This window comes from Acipenser ruthenus, chromosome 10 (genome assembly GCF_902713425.1).
Source record: "Acipenser ruthenus chromosome 10, fAciRut3.2 maternal haplotype, whole genome shotgun sequence".
In the NCBI taxonomy this organism is placed as follows: Eukaryota; Metazoa; Chordata; class Actinopteri; order Acipenseriformes; family Acipenseridae; genus Acipenser; species Acipenser ruthenus.
This window is the reverse complement of record NC_081198.1, coordinates 20,396,236-20,413,905: the sequence shown is the minus strand read 5'-3', so window position 1 is coordinate 20,413,905 and position 17,670 is coordinate 20,396,236. Positions and strand designations below refer to the sequence as shown.

General features: G+C 44.3%; 4 non-coding genes and 3 pseudogenes across 4 annotated transcripts; all 7 read left to right on the top strand.

Annotated features, from left to right (window-relative positions):
• Positions 1–2,061: 2,061 nt before the first annotated feature.
• Positions 2,062–2,245, top strand: LOC131738406 (U2 spliceosomal RNA). The gene has a single exon (XR_009329949.1). It is a non-coding gene; the product is annotated as a U2 spliceosomal RNA (small nuclear RNA).
• Positions 2,246–2,842: 597 nt separating this feature from the next.
• LOC131738583 (U2 spliceosomal RNA) lies at positions 2,843–2,936 on the top strand (annotated as a pseudogene).
• Positions 2,937–3,909: 973 nt separating this feature from the next.
• LOC131738869 (U2 spliceosomal RNA) lies at positions 3,910–4,030 on the top strand (annotated as a pseudogene).
• Positions 4,031–4,259: 229 nt separating this feature from the next.
• On the top strand, positions 4,260–4,436 carry LOC131738350 (U2 spliceosomal RNA; annotated as a pseudogene).
• A 587-nt stretch (positions 4,437–5,023) lies between these two features.
• LOC131739117 (U2 spliceosomal RNA) lies at positions 5,024–5,214 on the top strand. Its single transcript, XR_009330284.1, has one exon. It is a non-coding gene; the product is annotated as a U2 spliceosomal RNA (small nuclear RNA).
• Positions 5,215–10,813: 5,599 nt separating this feature from the next.
• LOC131738514 (U2 spliceosomal RNA) lies at positions 10,814–11,009 on the top strand. The gene has a single exon (XR_009330002.1). It is a non-coding gene; the product is annotated as a U2 spliceosomal RNA (small nuclear RNA).
• A 601-nt stretch (positions 11,010–11,610) lies between these two features.
• Positions 11,611–11,801, top strand: LOC131739106 (U2 spliceosomal RNA). The gene has a single exon (XR_009330273.1). It is a non-coding gene; the product is annotated as a U2 spliceosomal RNA (small nuclear RNA).
• The last annotated feature ends 5,869 nt before the right edge of the window (positions 11,802–17,670 follow it).

The following is a 17,670-nucleotide window of genomic DNA, read 5'->3' as shown; positions in this document are numbered from 1 at the left end:
TTAAATTTGGACCTGGAGAAAGCCTATGACAGAGTCTCGCACAAGTTTATGTTAAGGGTGTTAGGCAAAATGGGGTTTCCGGCGAGTGTAGTGAAATGGGTGGATCTGCTGTATAAAAACATACAGAGTAGAGTCTTAGTTAATGGGGTCCTCTCAAAAGTTATCCCAATTAAATGTGGTGTTCGGCAAGGCTGTCCTTTATCACCGATTCTGTTTATTTGTTGTTTGGAACCTTTGGTCAATGTTTTAAGAAAAGATAACTTTGTCAAAGGAATGCCTGTACCAGGTGGTGGTGGGAGAATGGTAAAAGTTCTAGCATACATGGATGATGCAACTGTCTTATGCAGAGATAAAAGGTCAATTGGAAGGACTCTTTTACACACAGAACGATATGGTCTAGCATCAGGAGCTAAGCTGAATAAAGAGAAATCTGAATGTATGTTTTATGGTAATTGGCCAGAGGCTCCGGATTGTGATGTATGTGTTAAAACGGATTCTATCAAGGTGTTAGGTTTAAAGTTTGACAGCACAGGATCTGGTCAGCGGAACTGGGTGGATGTAGGGGCGAAAGTGTCACAGAAGCTAGGCTTATGGTCTCTTAGAAACCTGACAACGGAAGGAAAGGTTCTAATCTTAAAATCCATAATTTTGCCCATGTTGTTTTACATCGCGGTGGTGTTCCCTCCAACAACACATGTTTTGAAGATATTGAATAGGACTGTGTTTTGTTTCTTTTGGGGGTCAAAAAGTGAAAAAACTAAGAAGGAATGTTGTGGTTAAAAATGCCTTATTAGGAGGGAAACAGTTCCCGGATCTAAACTTGGTTTTAATTGCGAAGTATGTCGTTTTACATGTACACATGTATTTGTTTGGAAAATGTACAGCAGCTTTGTTTTTGAGATTCTATATGGGAGCAATGTTAAGATCCTTTAAAATGTATAATGTTCCTTTAACGGTGCCAACAGTTTGGGAAATGCCTTTTAACTTCTCATTGATAAAACATTTATTGTTAAGAACGAATTAAAGAATATAGGGAAAGAGTACTGGGAGGACTATAGGAAGGTGATCAGACTTGTTCAGAGCAAGGATACTATTTGTCCTGTCAGGTGGTACACCGCAGATCAGGTGGAAATGATTTGGATAGAGGTTGCCCATCCAAAGCTTTTAAATATACATAGGGATCTGGCCTGGCTGATAGTCCATGAGGCCTTGCCAGTCAGGCAAATGATGTATGGACGACAAATGGCGAAGTCCCCTAGATGCCCTCGTCAGGGTTGTGGGGCGGAAGAATCAGCTGAGCATCTGTTAGTTAATTGCAGCTTTGCACAACATGTTTGGACTGAGGCTGACTTTTTTGTGAAGGAATATTGTGAAGGAGAAACAGTAAATGAGTCCTTAATATTGTATGGGAAACATGATGTAAAGATGAATAAGGGCAAGTGGTATGTGTTGTGGGCAATACTGAACTCTTTTAAGGATGCGATATGGAGAGCAAGGAATGTACTGGTTTTTAGGAATGCCCAGCTCTCAAGTTCGGACTGTGTGAGGCTGGCACTGAGCATTCTAAAGGATTATGTGATCAAAGATTATCGGAAGTCTGGGAAGCAAGAAGCAGAACGCATGTGGAAGTTGGAAAAGTGGATCGGTGGGCAATGGGCTATTGGCATTGGTTAGTGGTCCTGAGCATTTTTAAGGGTTTTGGATGAGGCTTTTATTTAGAATGGGCAAAAGTTTATGCTCTGATCAATACGGAATCGCTACTGTTGTAACTTTTTTTTTTTGGTCAAGTGTACTGGTTTTAATACCTTTTGTGTGATTTGATCTGTATAGTGGAAGGTACTGCATGGAAAGTTACTTTTTGTGTGAAGATCATTTCTACCGGAGTGGTCTGACCGTATGCTAGATGGTTTGGTTTGTTTGGACTATAATGAATGTAAAATGAAAAGATGTTTGAAAGGAAGTGATGTTGTATTTAACCATATGGAATGGTTGGGTTTTGTGATGTTTTTGTAAATGGTTTTTATAACCATAAATGTGATATATTCATATTGCAGTGACTTAATAAATATTTATATATATAAAAAAAAAAAAATCTGTTCTTATCAGTTTAATATCTGATACGTCCCCTATCAGGGGACCATATATTAAATTGATTTTTGGAATCGGGAGATGGAACAGGGGCTTGCTCCGTCCACTCCACGCACCGGCCCGGTATTGCAGTACCTCCGGGAACGGTGCACACCTTTCTCTAACGTTGGTCAAAGTCAGATCTGGATCTCTCCTGTGAGCATTTTGTCTACCCCTGCTGGAGGGAGAGTGCCAGTGTTGATGCAAGTTTTCCCGCCGTTTTACTTCTTTTTTTTTCTTTCTCTCTTTCTTTCTTTCTCTCTTTCTTTCTCTCTTTCTCTCTTTCTTTCTCTCTTTCTTTCTTGCTGTCTTTCTTTCTTTTATTCACATGTGGTGATGATGTAGACAGCAGCAGTTTGTTTCCTGGGAGCATGCAGCTAACCAGACAAGTGTGGTGGAACATGTCCCTATGCCAGGTCCTTCTTAGCCAGCCAGCCAGCCAGCCAGCGAGGCACAGTTGTAGTTACCCAAGGCACCTTGCACAGCATAGCAGCTTGGCATGACTATTTGTAAGACGCACTCCGCCAGTTTATGTTTTGTTTTTGGTGTTATGTGTGTGTTTTTGCTTTGTTTTCTCCTGCTTAAATTGCACATTTCCCCTCTGGAAGCAGCAGCCCGTTTTTTTGGGGTCTGCTTGTGCTTGAAATTTTGCACCCACCTTTGAATCCCCCTGTGCCGTCTGGGCTGGGGGGCCCCGGGCAAGGGCCAAGTCGCCATCGCTTCTCGGCCTTTTGGCTAAGATCAAGTGTAGTATCTGTTCTTATCAGTTTAATATCTGATACGATGTGGTTGGCAGTGTCTGGCTCTCTGTCTCTGTCTTCCTAAACAGGTTTGCTGACACGGCCAAGATGACCGCTGAGACTGTGCTCTATGGGCCTGCGGGAGGAATCACTACCAGCACAGCTAAGTGCGTTTGGCGTGTCATCAATGTTGTCAAGCAGATCCTGTGGGAAGGCCGTAACGTCTGTGTCTATCACAAGCAGGAGCTAGACACTATCACCACGACCAGAAGGGCACAAACTCTTATCAAGGACTTTGTAATTCTGGACAACCGGACCCTCGGGAAGGACAAGGCCTGCGCGGAGTGGAGGATCGCCGGACTTCAGGACGTGAAGATGGAATGAAGGAAAAAACTGGAACCGCTAGCTCCTAGGAGCGGGACTACGGGGCACCGCTAAGCCTTTTATTTATTTTGTCATGCCAGCATTCCGCCCTTTTTAGCTGGCATGACCGTTTTTGAACGGTGCCCTGGTTTTATGTAGTCTTTTTGTTTCAGTTTTATGGATTTTGATTTGATTTATTTTGAATGTTTTATTTGATTTTGTTTTGTTTTGTTTTATGTATCTAAAAGATTTTTAATGTTAACTATTAAAAGTTACATTTTAAGTGTTTTAAAATTTTAGAATTTTAACTCACTGTTTCACACACTGTCCCTTTTCCCCTGTCCCTGTTTTAGTAATATAGTTTTATGTTCACTTTTGAACCTTTTTAGAGAGCACTCCCCGGCCCTCACAAGCACTGGTTTTTTATAGATGGTTCTTTTTTTCCAGTCACTTTTAAAACAGCACAGGTTTTTTCATGTTGATTTTAATCTGTGTCTGTTTTAACCATGTACAAAGCACAATTGTCTTGGTGTTTTTAAATGTATTTTAAATGCTTTTAAAACAAAATGTATGTCTGTATGCATGAATGTCATCTTTAAAAGAAATGTAAAATGAATGAAAAAACGAATGGGTGTAAATGTAAAAAAAAAATGTAAAATCTCAATAAAAGAGTATTTTAATATCTGATACGTCCATATATTAAATTGATTTTTGGAATTGACAGATGGAACAGGGGCTTGCTCCGTCCACTCCACGCATCGGCCCGGTATTGCAGTACCTCCGGGAACGGTGCACACCTTTCTCTAACATTGGTCAAAGTCAGATCTGGATCTCTCCTGTGAGCATTTTGAACATTTTGTCTACCCCTGTGTGTTTTTGCTTTGTTTTCTCCTGCTTAAAATGCACATTTCCCCTCTGGAAGCAGCAGCCCGTTTTTTTGGGGTCTGCTTGTGCTTGAAATTTTGCACCCACCTTTGAATCCCCCTGTGCCGTCTGGGCTGGGGGGCCCCGGGCAAGGGCCAAGTCGCCATCGCTTCTCGGCCTTTTGGCTAAGATCAAGTGTAGTATCTGTTCTTATCAGTTTAATATCTGATACGTCCATATATTAAATTGATTTTTGGAATTGACAGATGGAACAGGGGCTTGCTCCGTCCACTCCACGCATCGGCCCGGTATTGCAGTACCTCCGGGAACGGTGCACACCTTTCTCTAACGTTGGTCAAAGTCAGATCTGGATCTCTCCTGTGAGCATTTTGTCTACCCCTGCTGGAGGGAGAGTGCCAGTGTTGATGCAAGTTTTCCCGCCGTTTTACTTCTTTTTTTCTTTCTCTCTTTCTTTCTCTCTTTCTCTCTTTCTCTCTTTCTTTCTCTCTTTCTTTCTTGCTTTCTTTCTTTCTTTTATTCACATGTGGTGATGATGTAGACAGCAGCAGTTTGTTTCCTGGGAGCATGCAGCTAACCAGACAAGAGTGGTGGAACATGTCCCTATGCCAGGTCCTTCTTAGCCAGCCAGCCAGCCAGCCAGCGAGGCACAGTTGTAGTTACCCAAGGCACCTTGCACAGCATAGCAGCTTGGCATGACTATTTGTAAGACGCACTCCTCCAGTTTATGTTTTGTTTTTGGTGTTATGTGTGTGTTTTTGCTTTGTTTTCTCCTGCTTAAATTGCACATTTCCCCTCTGGAAGCAGCAGCCCGTTTTTTGGGGGTCTGCTTGTGCTTGAAATTTTGCACCCACCTTTGAATCCCCCTGTGCCGTCCAGGCTGGGGGGCCCCGGGCAAGGGCCAAGTCGCCATCGCTTCTCGGCCTTTTGGCTAAGATCAAGTGTAGTATCTGTTCTTATCAGTTTAATATCTGATACGTCCCCTATCAGGGGACCATATATTAAATTGATTTTTGGAATCGGGAGATGGAACAGGGGCTTGCTCCGTCCACTCCACGCATCGGCCCGGTATTGCAGTACCTCCGGGAACGGTGCACACCTTTCTCTAACGTTGGTCAAAGTCAGATCTGGATCTCTCCTGTGAGCATTTTGTCTACCCCTGCTGGAGGGAGAGTTCCAGTGTTGATGCAAGTTTTCCCGCCATTTTACTTCTTTTTTTCTTTCTTTCTTTCTCTCTTTCTTTCTCTCTTTCTCTCTTTCTTTCTCTCTTTCTTTCTTGCTTTCTTTCTTTCTTTTATTCACATGTGGTGATGATGTAGACAGCAGCAGTTTGTTTCCTGGGAGCATGCAGCTAACCAGACAAGTGTGGTGGAACATGTCCCTATGCCAGGTCCTTCTTAGCCAGCCAGCCAGCCAGCCAGCCAGCGAGGCACAGTTGTAGTTACCCAAGGCACCTTGCACAGCATAGCAGCTTGGCATGACTATTTGAAAGACGCACTCCTCCAGTTTATGTTTTGTTTTTGGTGTTATGTGTGTGTTTTTGCTTTGTTTTCTCCTGCTTAAATTGCACATTTCCCCTCTGGAAGCAGCAGCCCGTTTTTTGGGGGTCTGCTTGTGCTTGAAATTTTGCACCCACCTTTGAATCCCCCTGTGCCGTCCGGGCTGGGGGGCCCCGGGCAAGGGCCAAGTCGCCATCGCTTCTCGGCCTCTTGGCTCAGATCTAAAGCAAGTGGCTTGACCGCAGCTCTGGATTGTTGAGAGTGCCGAGCTAGGGATAGAGGAGAGACAACATGGCTGGAGTGAAGAACACCGCAAGATTTGATTGGAGTGGAAAGGAAGATGAAGGAATGCCAGAAAGAGAAGAATTTATACGCACCATCATTATGGAGTTGCTAAGCATCAATTTGGAGGAGATTCTTGGCATCCAGAGGAACGGGAAGGAAGAATTCTTTGATGTCGCCATGATGGGTGAGCCGAGTTTTAAATCTCTATTAAAGGCCTGTAAGGAAAAAGAAAATGTGGAACCTTTGAAGCAATTTAAAGTTCAGTCTAGGGAAAGAAAAAATTTCAGAGTTTGAACAATTAACTTGTTTGACATGAATGTGTCTGATCAAAGTGTTAATTTGTTTCTGACGAAATATGTAGATATTCTTTCTGGGCCAAGATTTAGGAGAGATGGTTTGGGTGTGTGGAATGGGCAGAGACAATATAGTGTGCTCCTGAGGGAAGATCCGAATGGACATCAGGGTTTTTTACATCCTCCTGCAAAGTGTAGGGTGGAGGGGGTTAATGGCTACATCCTATATTCAGGTCAACCCCAGTTTTGTAGGAAATGCCAAAAGTATGGTCACAGTGAGCAGAACTGTGAAGAGATGAGATGTTTTAATTGTGGAGAGAAAGGGCATTTTTCCTATGAATGCAAAAATTCAAAAAAATGTCACAATTGTGGAGATGCAAGCCATGTCAGGAGGGACTGCAGAGAAAGAAGATCCTATGCAGGGGTTTTTGAGAACCTACCTCCCGTTGAGGATGTTATGAGGGAGTGGAGGAATAAAAACAAGAAACAGCAAGAGGAGGGTCCGGCAGCCTCCTTAACTGATAAGGAGGTTGTGGCGGCAGCGGAGGAGGTGGCAGGTGTAGAAGCTGCAATGGAGGTCACAGCAATCGCGAGAACGGAGGTAGAGGAAATATCTAATACAAACAAAGAAATAAATCAGGTTTTACCTGTCAACTTACCTGACAACTTACCTGGGAATGTGGCTAGATCTTCTGGTGCATCCTGGGGGGAAGAAATGGAGTCTCAGGCTAGGGAAGGTATTGCAGCAGAGGGAAGTCAGCTTCTGGGCCATTCCGTCCCTATAGAAGAAGGAAAGTGGAGTGTTGAAAAGAGAAGAACAAACAAAAGGAAGTGTAAGGAGCTAGCAGAAAGTGAAAACAAAATTTATTTGGTGGACACTTCTAATTCCTATGAAGTACTCGAAGAGGAAGAAACTTCTGTGGTTGAGCCTTCAGAAGCAGGAAGCTCTCCTTTGATACCTGAGCTGACACCATCAGAGGAGGAGGATGATGGCAGCAGTAATAATAGTGCGGATTCACAGACTATCCCTTGTGGTCAGGAGGTGGCAGTGTCAGATGTGGATTCTCAGAATTCAATGGATTTTTTGGAGCAGGATGATGTAGCTAAAGTTGCTGTAGTTATGTGAATGGAAGAGAAACCCTAATTCTTTTTGATGGACTTCAAGGTAGTAACTTTAAATGTAAGGGGTTTAAGGGACAGGGAGAAAAGAGCTGCAATATTTTTGTCTTTGGCATTGATGCCCTTTAACATTTGTTTTTTGCAAGAGTGTCACCTTCGGGATGAAATGGACTTCAAAAAGTTCTCAAGGGACTGGACTGGGGGGGTTTCATTTTGGAGTGTGGGTAATGTACACTCTGATGGATTGGGGGTACTGGTGAAGGGTAGTGAAATGATTATTGAAAATGTGTTAACAGTGGTACCAGGGAGATTAATGGTAGTAGATGGTATGATGGGGGGGCAGAAATATAGGCTTATTAATATCTATGCACCATGCAATCCTACCAAAAGATTACAGTTTTTCAAGGATTTTGTGTTTTTGTTAGATACTAACAAAAAGGTCATATTGGGAGGTGATTTTAATACTTCGGTAGATAGTACAGAAAGGGGAGCTGAGCTGGATTTTACAGGGAAATATCTGTTAAAAGAAACTCAAAATTATAAATTAAAGGATGCATATAGAGGGTTGTATAAAGATGGAGTGGGGTACACATGGAGGAACACTAGAGGGCATCAAAGCAGGTTAGATTATTTTTTCACTTCACAAGAGATTAAGGTTAAAGAGTGTAAGATTTTACCATGTTGGGGGTCTGACCATGATATGGTAGTGATGTCAATAGAGGGGGGTACAGTGAATCTTGGGAAGGGGTTTTGGAAATTTAATATTAGTTTACTACAGGACGAGACATTTGTGAAGAGTTTGAGAGAATTCTATAAATTATGGCAAGAATTTAAGGGGGGGTTTAGCAATATTTTAGTTTGGTGGGAGAAATTGAAAGTTAATCTAGCAGAATTCTGCAGACGGTACTCCAAGGAGAAGAGAGAGGAGGAGAGAAGAGTGGTGAGGAGGGTAAATAGGAGGTTACAAAGGCTAATAGGTGAAATGAATAGGGGGTTAATGGTAGAAGAAGAAATTATAGAGGCAAAGAAGGAAATTAAGGAGTATTATGTGAATAGAGTTAAAGAATTTGCCTTCTTAGCAAAAGAAGAGGAGCGAGAGAAAGATGAGAAAATAACAAAATATTTTTTTCAGACAGTCAAACAAAAACAAAGAAGAGAATGGGTGGAGGGTGTGGTCACTAGTGAAGGGAAGGTAGTGAGTAGAAAGGAGGAAGTGTTTAATCATGTGTGTTCTTTTTACAAGGAGATGTTTGCTGAAAGAGTTGTGGACGAGGAGAAGGGTGAGGTGTTGTTAAGTAAATTAGGGAGAAAGTTGGGTGAGGAGGATAAGGTTGAATTGGAGGGGGAAATTAAAGTGGCAGAAGTAGAGAGGGCTTTATTGGCTATGAAGGGGAATAAGACCCCTGGGGGGGTGGGCTTCCGAAAGAATTTTATGTTTCACTGTGGGATTTAGTTAAAAAGGATTTGGTGGAGGTGTATAAGGAAATTTTTAAGAGAAAGGAGCTTAGTGAGTCAATGAAGACAGGGATTATTCACTTAATATATAAAAAGGGGGATAAGAGAGACATTAGAAACTGGAGACCAATAACATTATTATGTGTGGACTACAAAATTTTAAGTAAGGTATTAACTAACAGATTAAAGGAAGTGATGGGAGTTGTGGTGAGTGAGGACCAAACTTGTGGGGTGAGAGGCAGGACGGGGTCTTACAATTTATCTTTAATAAGGGATCTGATTAGTTGGGCAGAAGATAGAGATTTGGCTTTGGGGATTTTAAGTTTGGATCAAGAAAAAGCTTTTGATCGGGTGAATCATAATTTTTTGTTTAAAGTGTTAAAGAAAATGAATTTTGGGGATAATTTTGTGGCCTGGGTGAAGGTGTTATACAATAATGTTTGTAGTAAGGTTAAAATTAATGGAACTCTGGGTGCCTCAGTGAAGCAGAAAGGAGGGGTTAGGCAAGGGTGTCCTCTTTCTCCATTGTTATATGTATTATTCATTGAACCTTTGGCAGAGATGTTAAGGCAAGAGAAAGGGATTGAAGGGGTGCATATCCCTGGGGGAGGTGGAGAGAGGGCCAAAGTGGCTCAGTACGCAGATGACACTACTGTTTTTTTCACCACAGATAGGGGCTTGGACAAGATAGTAGAGGTGTTGGGGTTATATTGTGAAGCTACAGGGTCTGCAATTAATGTGGGAAAATCTGCAATAATGTACTGTGGTAGTTGGAGGAACAGGAAAGACATAAGGCACGGGTTTTCTATTTGCAATGATGGGCTAAAAATTCTAGGAGTTAAATTTTATAACAGCGATTCAGCTGGAAAGAATTGGGAGGAAAAAATTGAAAGGGTGAAGAAAAAATTAGGCTTATGGAAAACTAGGCGGCTTAGTATTACGGGTAAGGGGTTAGTTGTTAAGGCTGATGTTTTATCAGGTTTGATTTACTTAGCCCTAGTCTTTCCTGTTCCAACTAAGTATAAATTGATTTTAACAAGGTTAGTGTTTTCCTTTATTTGGGGAGGCAGGTATGAACCGGTTAAAAGGGAACACATGTATTTGGAGATTGAAGAGGGGGGGAGGGGTATAGTGTCTATTCCTTTGAAATTGGAGATTTTGTTTGTATGTTTTATAGTGAAAATACTAAAGGAAAAGGTACGGCATAAGGCATATTATTTTATGAAACTTTGGGGGGCTTTTTTAGTTAAAGGTTTAGTGTCATGGGATAATGTGGGACCAAAGGCTGAGCAGTTACCATGGCACTATGAAAAGGTGTTACTATTTTTAAGAGCACACCCAGAGGTGCTCAAGGATGATTTGGTAGAGGAGCATAAGAAAATGTATAAAGTTTTAAAAGGAAAAATGCTACTATCGGGGGTGAGGAAGGCGGGTGCTAGGAAAATTAATTGGGGGGCAATACAATTAAAAAATCAGCCAAATGAAATAAAGGATTTGAATTGGTTGGCGGCCTTAGATAGGTTACCTGTCAGAGAAAGATTGCGTAGGGAAGGTCAGATTCTCAACGGCAAGTGTCCAAGGGGGTGTCCGCAGGAGGAGACGGTATGGCATGCCTTCTGGAGTTGTCATCTGGTTAATGGTTTTTGGGGAGAAATTAAAAAGTTATTAAGGTTAGTTAAAGAAAATCTTGATTTAAGTCCAGAATTTATATTATGGGAGGAAGGGTTGGAAGGGATGGGGAGTGAAGTTGGGAGAGTAATTTGGGGAATTATTAGTATTGGGAAAGAAATTGTGTGGAGGGATAGGAATGAGCAGTGTAAAAAAAGAAACAAGGGAAGTCGGTAGTACAGTTGGTTTGTGAAACGAAATCACGGGTGAAATTAGAATGTAAGTTGGAAATCAGGAAGATGGGGGAGGTAGCATTTAATCAAGGTTGGGGGAGGCTGGGAAGGGAAATTTGTGTAAATAAAATTTAATAATGTGAATATGAATAATTGGGAAAACTGTGATGAAGATATGTGGTCTGTTAATTTCGGGGAAAATAGTGAGACTAATTTCTGAGCAGTAAAAAAAAAAAAAAAAAAAAAAAAAAATCTGTTCTTATCAGTTTAATATCTGATACGTCCCCTATCAGGGGACCATATATTAAATTGATTTTTGGAATCGGGAGATGGAACAGGGGCTTGCTCCGTCCACTCCACGCATCGGCCTGGTATTGCAGTATCTCCGGGAACGGTGCACACCTTTCTCTAACGTTGGTCAAAGTCAGATCTGGATCTCTCCTGTGAGCATTTTGTCTACCCCTGCTGGAGGGAGAGTGCCAGTGTTGATGCAAGTTTTCCCGCCGTTTTACTTCTTTTTTTTCTTTCTCTCTTTCATTCTCTTTCTTTCTCTCTTTCTCTCTATCTCTCTTTCTTTCTCTCTTTCTTTCTTGCTTTCTTTCTTTCTTTTATTCACATGTGGTGATGATGTAGACAGCAGCAGTTTGTTTCCTGGGAGCATGCAGCTAACCAGACAAGTGTGGTGGAACATGTCCCTATGCCAGGTCCTTCTTAGCCAGCCAGCCAGCCAGCCAGCCAGCGAGGCACAGTTGTAGTTACCCAAGGCACCTTGCACAGCATAGCAGCTTGGCATGACTATTTGTAAGACGCACTCCTCCAGTTTATGTTTTGTTTTTGGTGTTATGTGTGTGTTTTTGCTTTGTTTTCTCCTGCTTAAATTGCACATTTCCCCCCTGGAAGCAGCAGCCCGTTTTTTGGGGTCTGCTTGTGCTTGAAATTTTGCACCCACCTTTGAATCCCCCTGTGCCATCCGGGCTGGGGGGCCCCGGGCAAGGGCCAAGTCGCCATCGCTTCTCGGCCTTTTGGCTAAGATCAAGTGTAGTATCTGTTCTTATCAGTTTAATATCTGATACGTCCCCTATCAGGGGACCATATATTAAATTGATTTTTGGAATCGGGAGATGGAACAGGGGCTTGCTCCGTCCACTCCACGCATCGGCCCGGTATTGCAGTACCTCCGGGAACGGTGCACACCTTTCTCTAACGTTGGTCAAAGTCAGATCTGGATCTCTCCTGTGAGCATTTTGTCTACCCCTGCTGGAGGGAGAGTGCCAGTGTTGATGCAAGTTTTCCCGCCGTTTTACTTCTTTTTTTCTTTCTCTCTTTCTTTCTTTCTCTCTTTCTTTCTCTCTTTCTCTCTTTCTCTTTCTTTCTCTCTTTCTTTCTTGCTTTCTTTCTTTCTTTTATTCACATGTGGTGATGATGTAGACAGCAGCAGTTTGTTTCCTGGGAGCATGCAGTTAACCAGACAAGTGTGGTGGAACATGTCCCTATGCCAGGTCCTTCTTAGCCAGCCAGCCAGCGAGGCACAGTTGTAGTTACCCAAGGCACCTTGCACAGCATAGCAGCTTGGCATGACTATTTGTAAGACGCACTCCGCCAGTTTATGTTTTGTTTTTGGTGTTATGTGTGTGTTTTTGCTTTGTTTTCTCCTGCTTAAATTGCACATTTCCCCCTGGAAGCAGCAGCCCGTTTTTTGGGGTCTGCTTGTGCTTGAAATTTTGCACCCACCTTTGAATCCCCCTGTGCCATCCGGGCTGGGGGGCCCCGGGCAAGGGCCAAGTCGCCATCGCTTCTCGGCCTTTTGGCTAAGATCAAGTGTGTGGCTTGACCGTAGCTCGATTTGGAAGCGATAGGTAAGGTAAGGTAAGGTAAGGTAAGGTATGGTACGGTACGGGTACGGTAACGGTAAACGGTGGCAATATTGGTTGCTGGTAGCTGAGGTGGTGGACGAAGGAGGGAAGACCAGGAGCCAGTTTTGCTTAGCAGGTAAGGGGGACCCTTTGAGGGCACCTTATCTGCTTTCTAGTTAAGTATTTTCTTTTGCCTTTTTGGGTGTTTTTTTCAATATTTCTATTGCTTCTTAATTCATTGGAATGGCGGGTCCAAGGGTTGGGGGACGCCGTTTAAATTGTGTTAGGTTCTCTATAAATGAGTCGAAGCAGGGGGAGGAGAAGTTGTTTTTGAATAGGCTTGAGTTTTCCAGAGGGGTTGTACAGAAGGTGTTGGGGTTTAGGCCTATTGATTTAAACTGTATTATTACGACAGGGAAAGGAGGCCAATGGGATGTAAGTTTTATGTCTGATGCGGGTATGATGGAGTGTGTGAGCAGGTTTCATAACCTAAGGGGACATGATCTGATTAAGAAGTTGAGTTTGGAGAAACTGACAAATAATGCACGAAGGGTTGTGATTGTGAGAATGGGCTCAGAGTTGGTGAAGGGACAGGACGTGTGCACTTGGTTGAGGAGGTATTGCCATGTGAAGGGGGAGGCTATAAAAGTGAGGGATGATGATGGGGTGTGGACTGGGGCATGGAGGGTGGTGTGTGAGCTGTGGAGAGGCTTAGGGACATATGATGGGTTTCTGCACATACCTTCTGACATTGCACTTGGTGCTGACAGGGGGTATGTGCATTACTTCGGCCAGCCTAAGGTGTGTCGGAAGTGTGGAGGTGTGGGGCACTTAGCGGTGGTGTGTAAGAGAGTGGTGTGTAATGTGTGTAAAGAGGAGGGGCACATGACTAGGGAATGTGAAGTTCAGAGGAAGTGTAATCTGTGTGGGAGTGAGACACACTTTTTCATGAATTGTCCTAGATCCTTTGCCAATAGGGCTAAGAGGTATGAGGAGGGAGAAGAGAGTGAGGAGGAGAAGGAGGAGGAGGAGGGTGAGGGGAGGCAGAAAGGGGGAAGTGAGCAGCAGGAGAAGGGGGGTGAGAGGGAGGAGAATAGAGGGGAGGTGAGGGAGGAGGGGAGGGAGGGGGAGGCACAGGGGGAGGGGGGAAGTGATCAGCAGGGATCTGTTCTGGAGGAAGATTTGGTGGTGTCCCCATCAGAGGAGGAGAGTGAGGACCCAGGGGAGGGGTCCAGTGGAAGGAGCAGGGAGGAGGTGTATAGGGGGAGTGGGGTGGTAAGCTCTGTGGAGGATGATGGAGGGGGCGGTATTCCGTGTGCAAAGCGGGAGCGGGATGAGGCTAGTGTTGAGTGAACAGGACGGGAGGAGGAGGAGGATGGTAACTCAGAGGATATGGATCAAGAGAGGACTCCAGGGAAAAGGAAGTTACATAGTGAGGAGGGGGATGGGTTTGTGAGGGTGGAGGGGAGGAAGAAGGGGAAGAAGAAAAAGAAGCAGGGAAGTGGGGGAGTAGGACAGGAGTTTTTTTCATCCCCCAGTTCAGTCGTTTCCTCTAGGAGTGACTATAGAGGAGATGGTGGTGCGGAGAAGAATGGGGGAGAGCCGTTCCTGGATCTGGAGGGGGTCGTAGTGTTTTCCTCGGGTGAGGTAAGTATGAGGGAGGAATTTGTGGTAACTGGCCAGGAGGGGGAGGGGGAGGAGCCCCTTTTAAAGATATCCTGATGAAGGATTCTGTATGTGTATGGCTGTTAGCTTGTTTTGCACTGGCTCTGAATGTGGTTACTTTAAATGTTAGGAGTATTAAAAGTCGTGATAGGTGTACGTTGGTGTTGTCATATTTGAGTGGGATACAGTGTGATATTTTGTGTTTGCAAGAGTGTGGTATCCCTGGGTTGGAGGACTATAGTACTTATGAGGGGAGGTGGGGTTATGGGCCATCTGTGTGGTCCGGATCAAATGAAAATAAATCAGATGGGGTAGCAATTTTGATTAAAAATAAGGGGGTTATGATTAAAGATCATAGAGTGATTGAAAAAGGTAGGGTGCTGGAGGTGGAGGCGGAATATTTTGGGAAAAGTTTTAGCTTAATTAATGTGTATGCTCCGCCAGAGGTGGAGGGGAGGGCTAGTTTATTTGAAGATTTAAGGGTTAAATTAGTGAGGAGCAGGCCGGTTATTGTAGCAGGGGATTTTAATTGTGGGTTAACAATGGAGGATAGGCGAGAGATAAAGAAGGGGTTCAAGCTGGATAAATCTAGTAAAATGCTAAAAGAAATAGTGGAGGACTTTCGACTAGTGGACTGTTTTAAAGTGAACAATGTGGGGGAAAGAGGTTTCACTTGGGTGAAAGGGGATGGGACCCAGGCGTCCAGGATTGATTTTGTGTTTGTCTCACAGAGGGTGGAGTGCGAGGAGTGTGTGCTGGTGCCAATGTTTTTCTCTGACCACTGTGCGCTGAAAGCTGCTTTTGACCTTACAGGTTGTGTGGATGTAGGGAGGGGTGTGTGGAAGTTAAATTGCGAGTTGTTGGAGGATGATTGGGTGTGTGAGGTATTTAGAGAGCGGTATGGCCAGTGGCTGTCCTTAAAGAACCTTTGTGGGTCCCAGGCAGAGTGGTGGGATCTGGTGAAGGAGAAAACGAAACATTTCTTTATTTGGGCGGGGAGGAGGAAGGCAGAGAGGGAGAGAAGGCAGGAGAAGGTTTTGTTCAAGGAGCTGGAGAGTTTAACTAAATTGTACAATGCAGGGCTGGACTTTAGTGAAGAGATCAGGGAAGTGAAAAAGAGACTGAAGGGGGTGGTAGAGAGGAGGGTGAAGGGGCTCTTATTTAAAAGCAGAGAGAAGCATTTAGAGGAAAATGAAAAGTGTAGTCGGTATTTTTTTAAAAAGGTGCTGGATGGGAGGAAATTTATAGACTCTATGAAAGGGAGGGATGGGGCTTTAGTTAAGACTACAGAGGGGCTGTTGAGGGTGGTGGAGGAGTTTTATGGGGGCCTTTATGTAAGGAAAGAAATTGAAATGGGGGCTATGGAGGAGGTGTTAGGACATTTGGAGCGGGAGGTGGGGGATGGAGGGCAGTTGGACAAAGAGTTTACGAGGGAAGAGTTAGATGAGGTGGTCAGGGGGGTGAGGCTGGGCAAGACACCGGGGGGGGATGGACTCCCTGTGGAGTTCTATTTAAAGTTTTGGGAGTTAGTGGCACCAGATCTGTTGGCCTTGTTTCGGGAGTGTGGGGAGGAGGGAGGGGTTTCCACCTTCATTTAGAGAGGGCATTATTACATTGATTTTTAAAAAGGGGGATAAGGCTGAGCTGAAAAATTGGCGGCCAATTACATTGTTGAACCAGGATTTTAAATTGTTCAGTAAATTGTTGGCTCAACGTATGAGGGATGTGCTGGGGGATGTTATCCACCCGGATCAAACTTGTGCCGTTCCAGGTAGGAAGATCACGGACAGCCTGGTATTGATGAGAGATGTCATCTGTTATGCGAGAGACAGGGGAATTCGATTATGTGTACTAAATTTAGATCTTGAAAAGGCGTATGATCGGGTCTCGCATCAGTTCATGTTTGGTGTTCTGCGAAAAATGGGGTTTGCAAAGAGGTTTTTAGACTGGGTGGGCCTGTTATATAAGGGTGTGTATAGCAGGGTATTGGTAAATGGGTGTCTGTCAAATCCAGTTAGTGTGGGATGTGGCGTCCGTCAGGGCTGTCCGTTATCTCCGCTCCTGTTTATCTGTTGTATGGAGCCGCTGGCACAAGCTTTGAGAAGGGACCCAGTGTATAAAGGGTTAACTATTCCTGGGAGTGGGGCGCAGGAGGTTAAATGTGTCTTGTATATGGATGATGTCAATGTCCTCTGTCGGGATGAGTTGTCCATTCAGAGGACTTTGGAGAAAGCTGATGTTTTTTGTCGTGCGTCTGGGTCTAAACTGAACCAGGAGAAATCAGAGGCAATGTTCTACGGGAAATGGGACGGGAGGGGTAGTATAAAATTAAAAGTTAAGGAAGACTGCATTAAGATTCTGGGGGTGAAATTTGATGCTAATGGATCAGGGGGTAAGAACTGGGAGGAGGTGGGAAGTAGGGTCAATAAAAAGCTAGGGTTTTGGAGGCTGAGGAGGCTTACGATGGAGGGGAGGGTGATGGTGGTAAAGGGGGTAATATTGCCACTGTTGTTGTATGTGGCGGTCGTGTTCCCACCATCTAGGAATGTGGTAACGCTGCTAAACAGAGCTGTGTTTCGTTTTTTTTGGCAGGGGAAATGGGAGAGAGTGAGGAGGAGTGTGGTGGGGAAGGATAAATTAAAGGGGGGAAAGGGTTGCCAGATGTCCAGACGTTTTTAATGTCAAAGTTTTGTGCATTGCATTTTGCTATGTGTCTGAATGGTGTGTCAAAAGGGGCCTGCTTTGTGAGATTCTATATTAGTTCCTATTTGAGGAAGTTAAAGTTGATGTCCGTGCCTTTGTCTGTGCCAACAGCCTTTGATCTGCCCTATCATTATGCGTTATTTAAAAGATTTGTGATGTCCAAGGGGCTGGAAGGATGTAAGGCTGAAATTGTGGCTAATGGTAAATCTCTGTTTAACTTTCTGCAGGGTAATGGGGATATGTGTCCGGTTCATGGCCTTGTATTAGATGAGACGCCAGAAGTGTGGCAGAACGCGAGCCATCCTGCCCTGATGAACGAGCATCGAGATCTGTCTTGGTTGGTAGCCCACGATGTATTGCCAGTTCGAGCGGTGATGCATGCATGTAATCTGGGGAGGTCACCCAGATGCCCGAGAGAGAAGTGTGGAGAGGAAGAAACGGTCGGTCACGTTCTCTGGGGATGTCTGGAGGCGAGGAAGGTGTGGAGTGAGGCAGGCTCCGTCCTGGATTTGTTCCGGGGACAGCTGCCCATACATAGGCAGCGTGTGCTGTATGGGAGCCCGAAGAAAGACCAAGAGAAACTGAGCAAAGTGCAGTGGGGCATGCTGTGGGTCCTAATACGCTGTCTGTGTGATGCAATTTGGAAGGCAAGGAACTGTTTGGTGGTGAAGGGCGTGAGCCTGCCTGCCCAGGCTGTTCTTGAAATGGGACTAAGTCAGATGGAGAACTATGTCCTAAAGGACGCTTTGCGACTTGGCCGACAAGAGGCGAAGAGAAGATGGAGGCTTGAGGAATGGAGACGTGGAGATCTGTGGGCTACTGGCGTGGGATGAGATCTTGCTGCT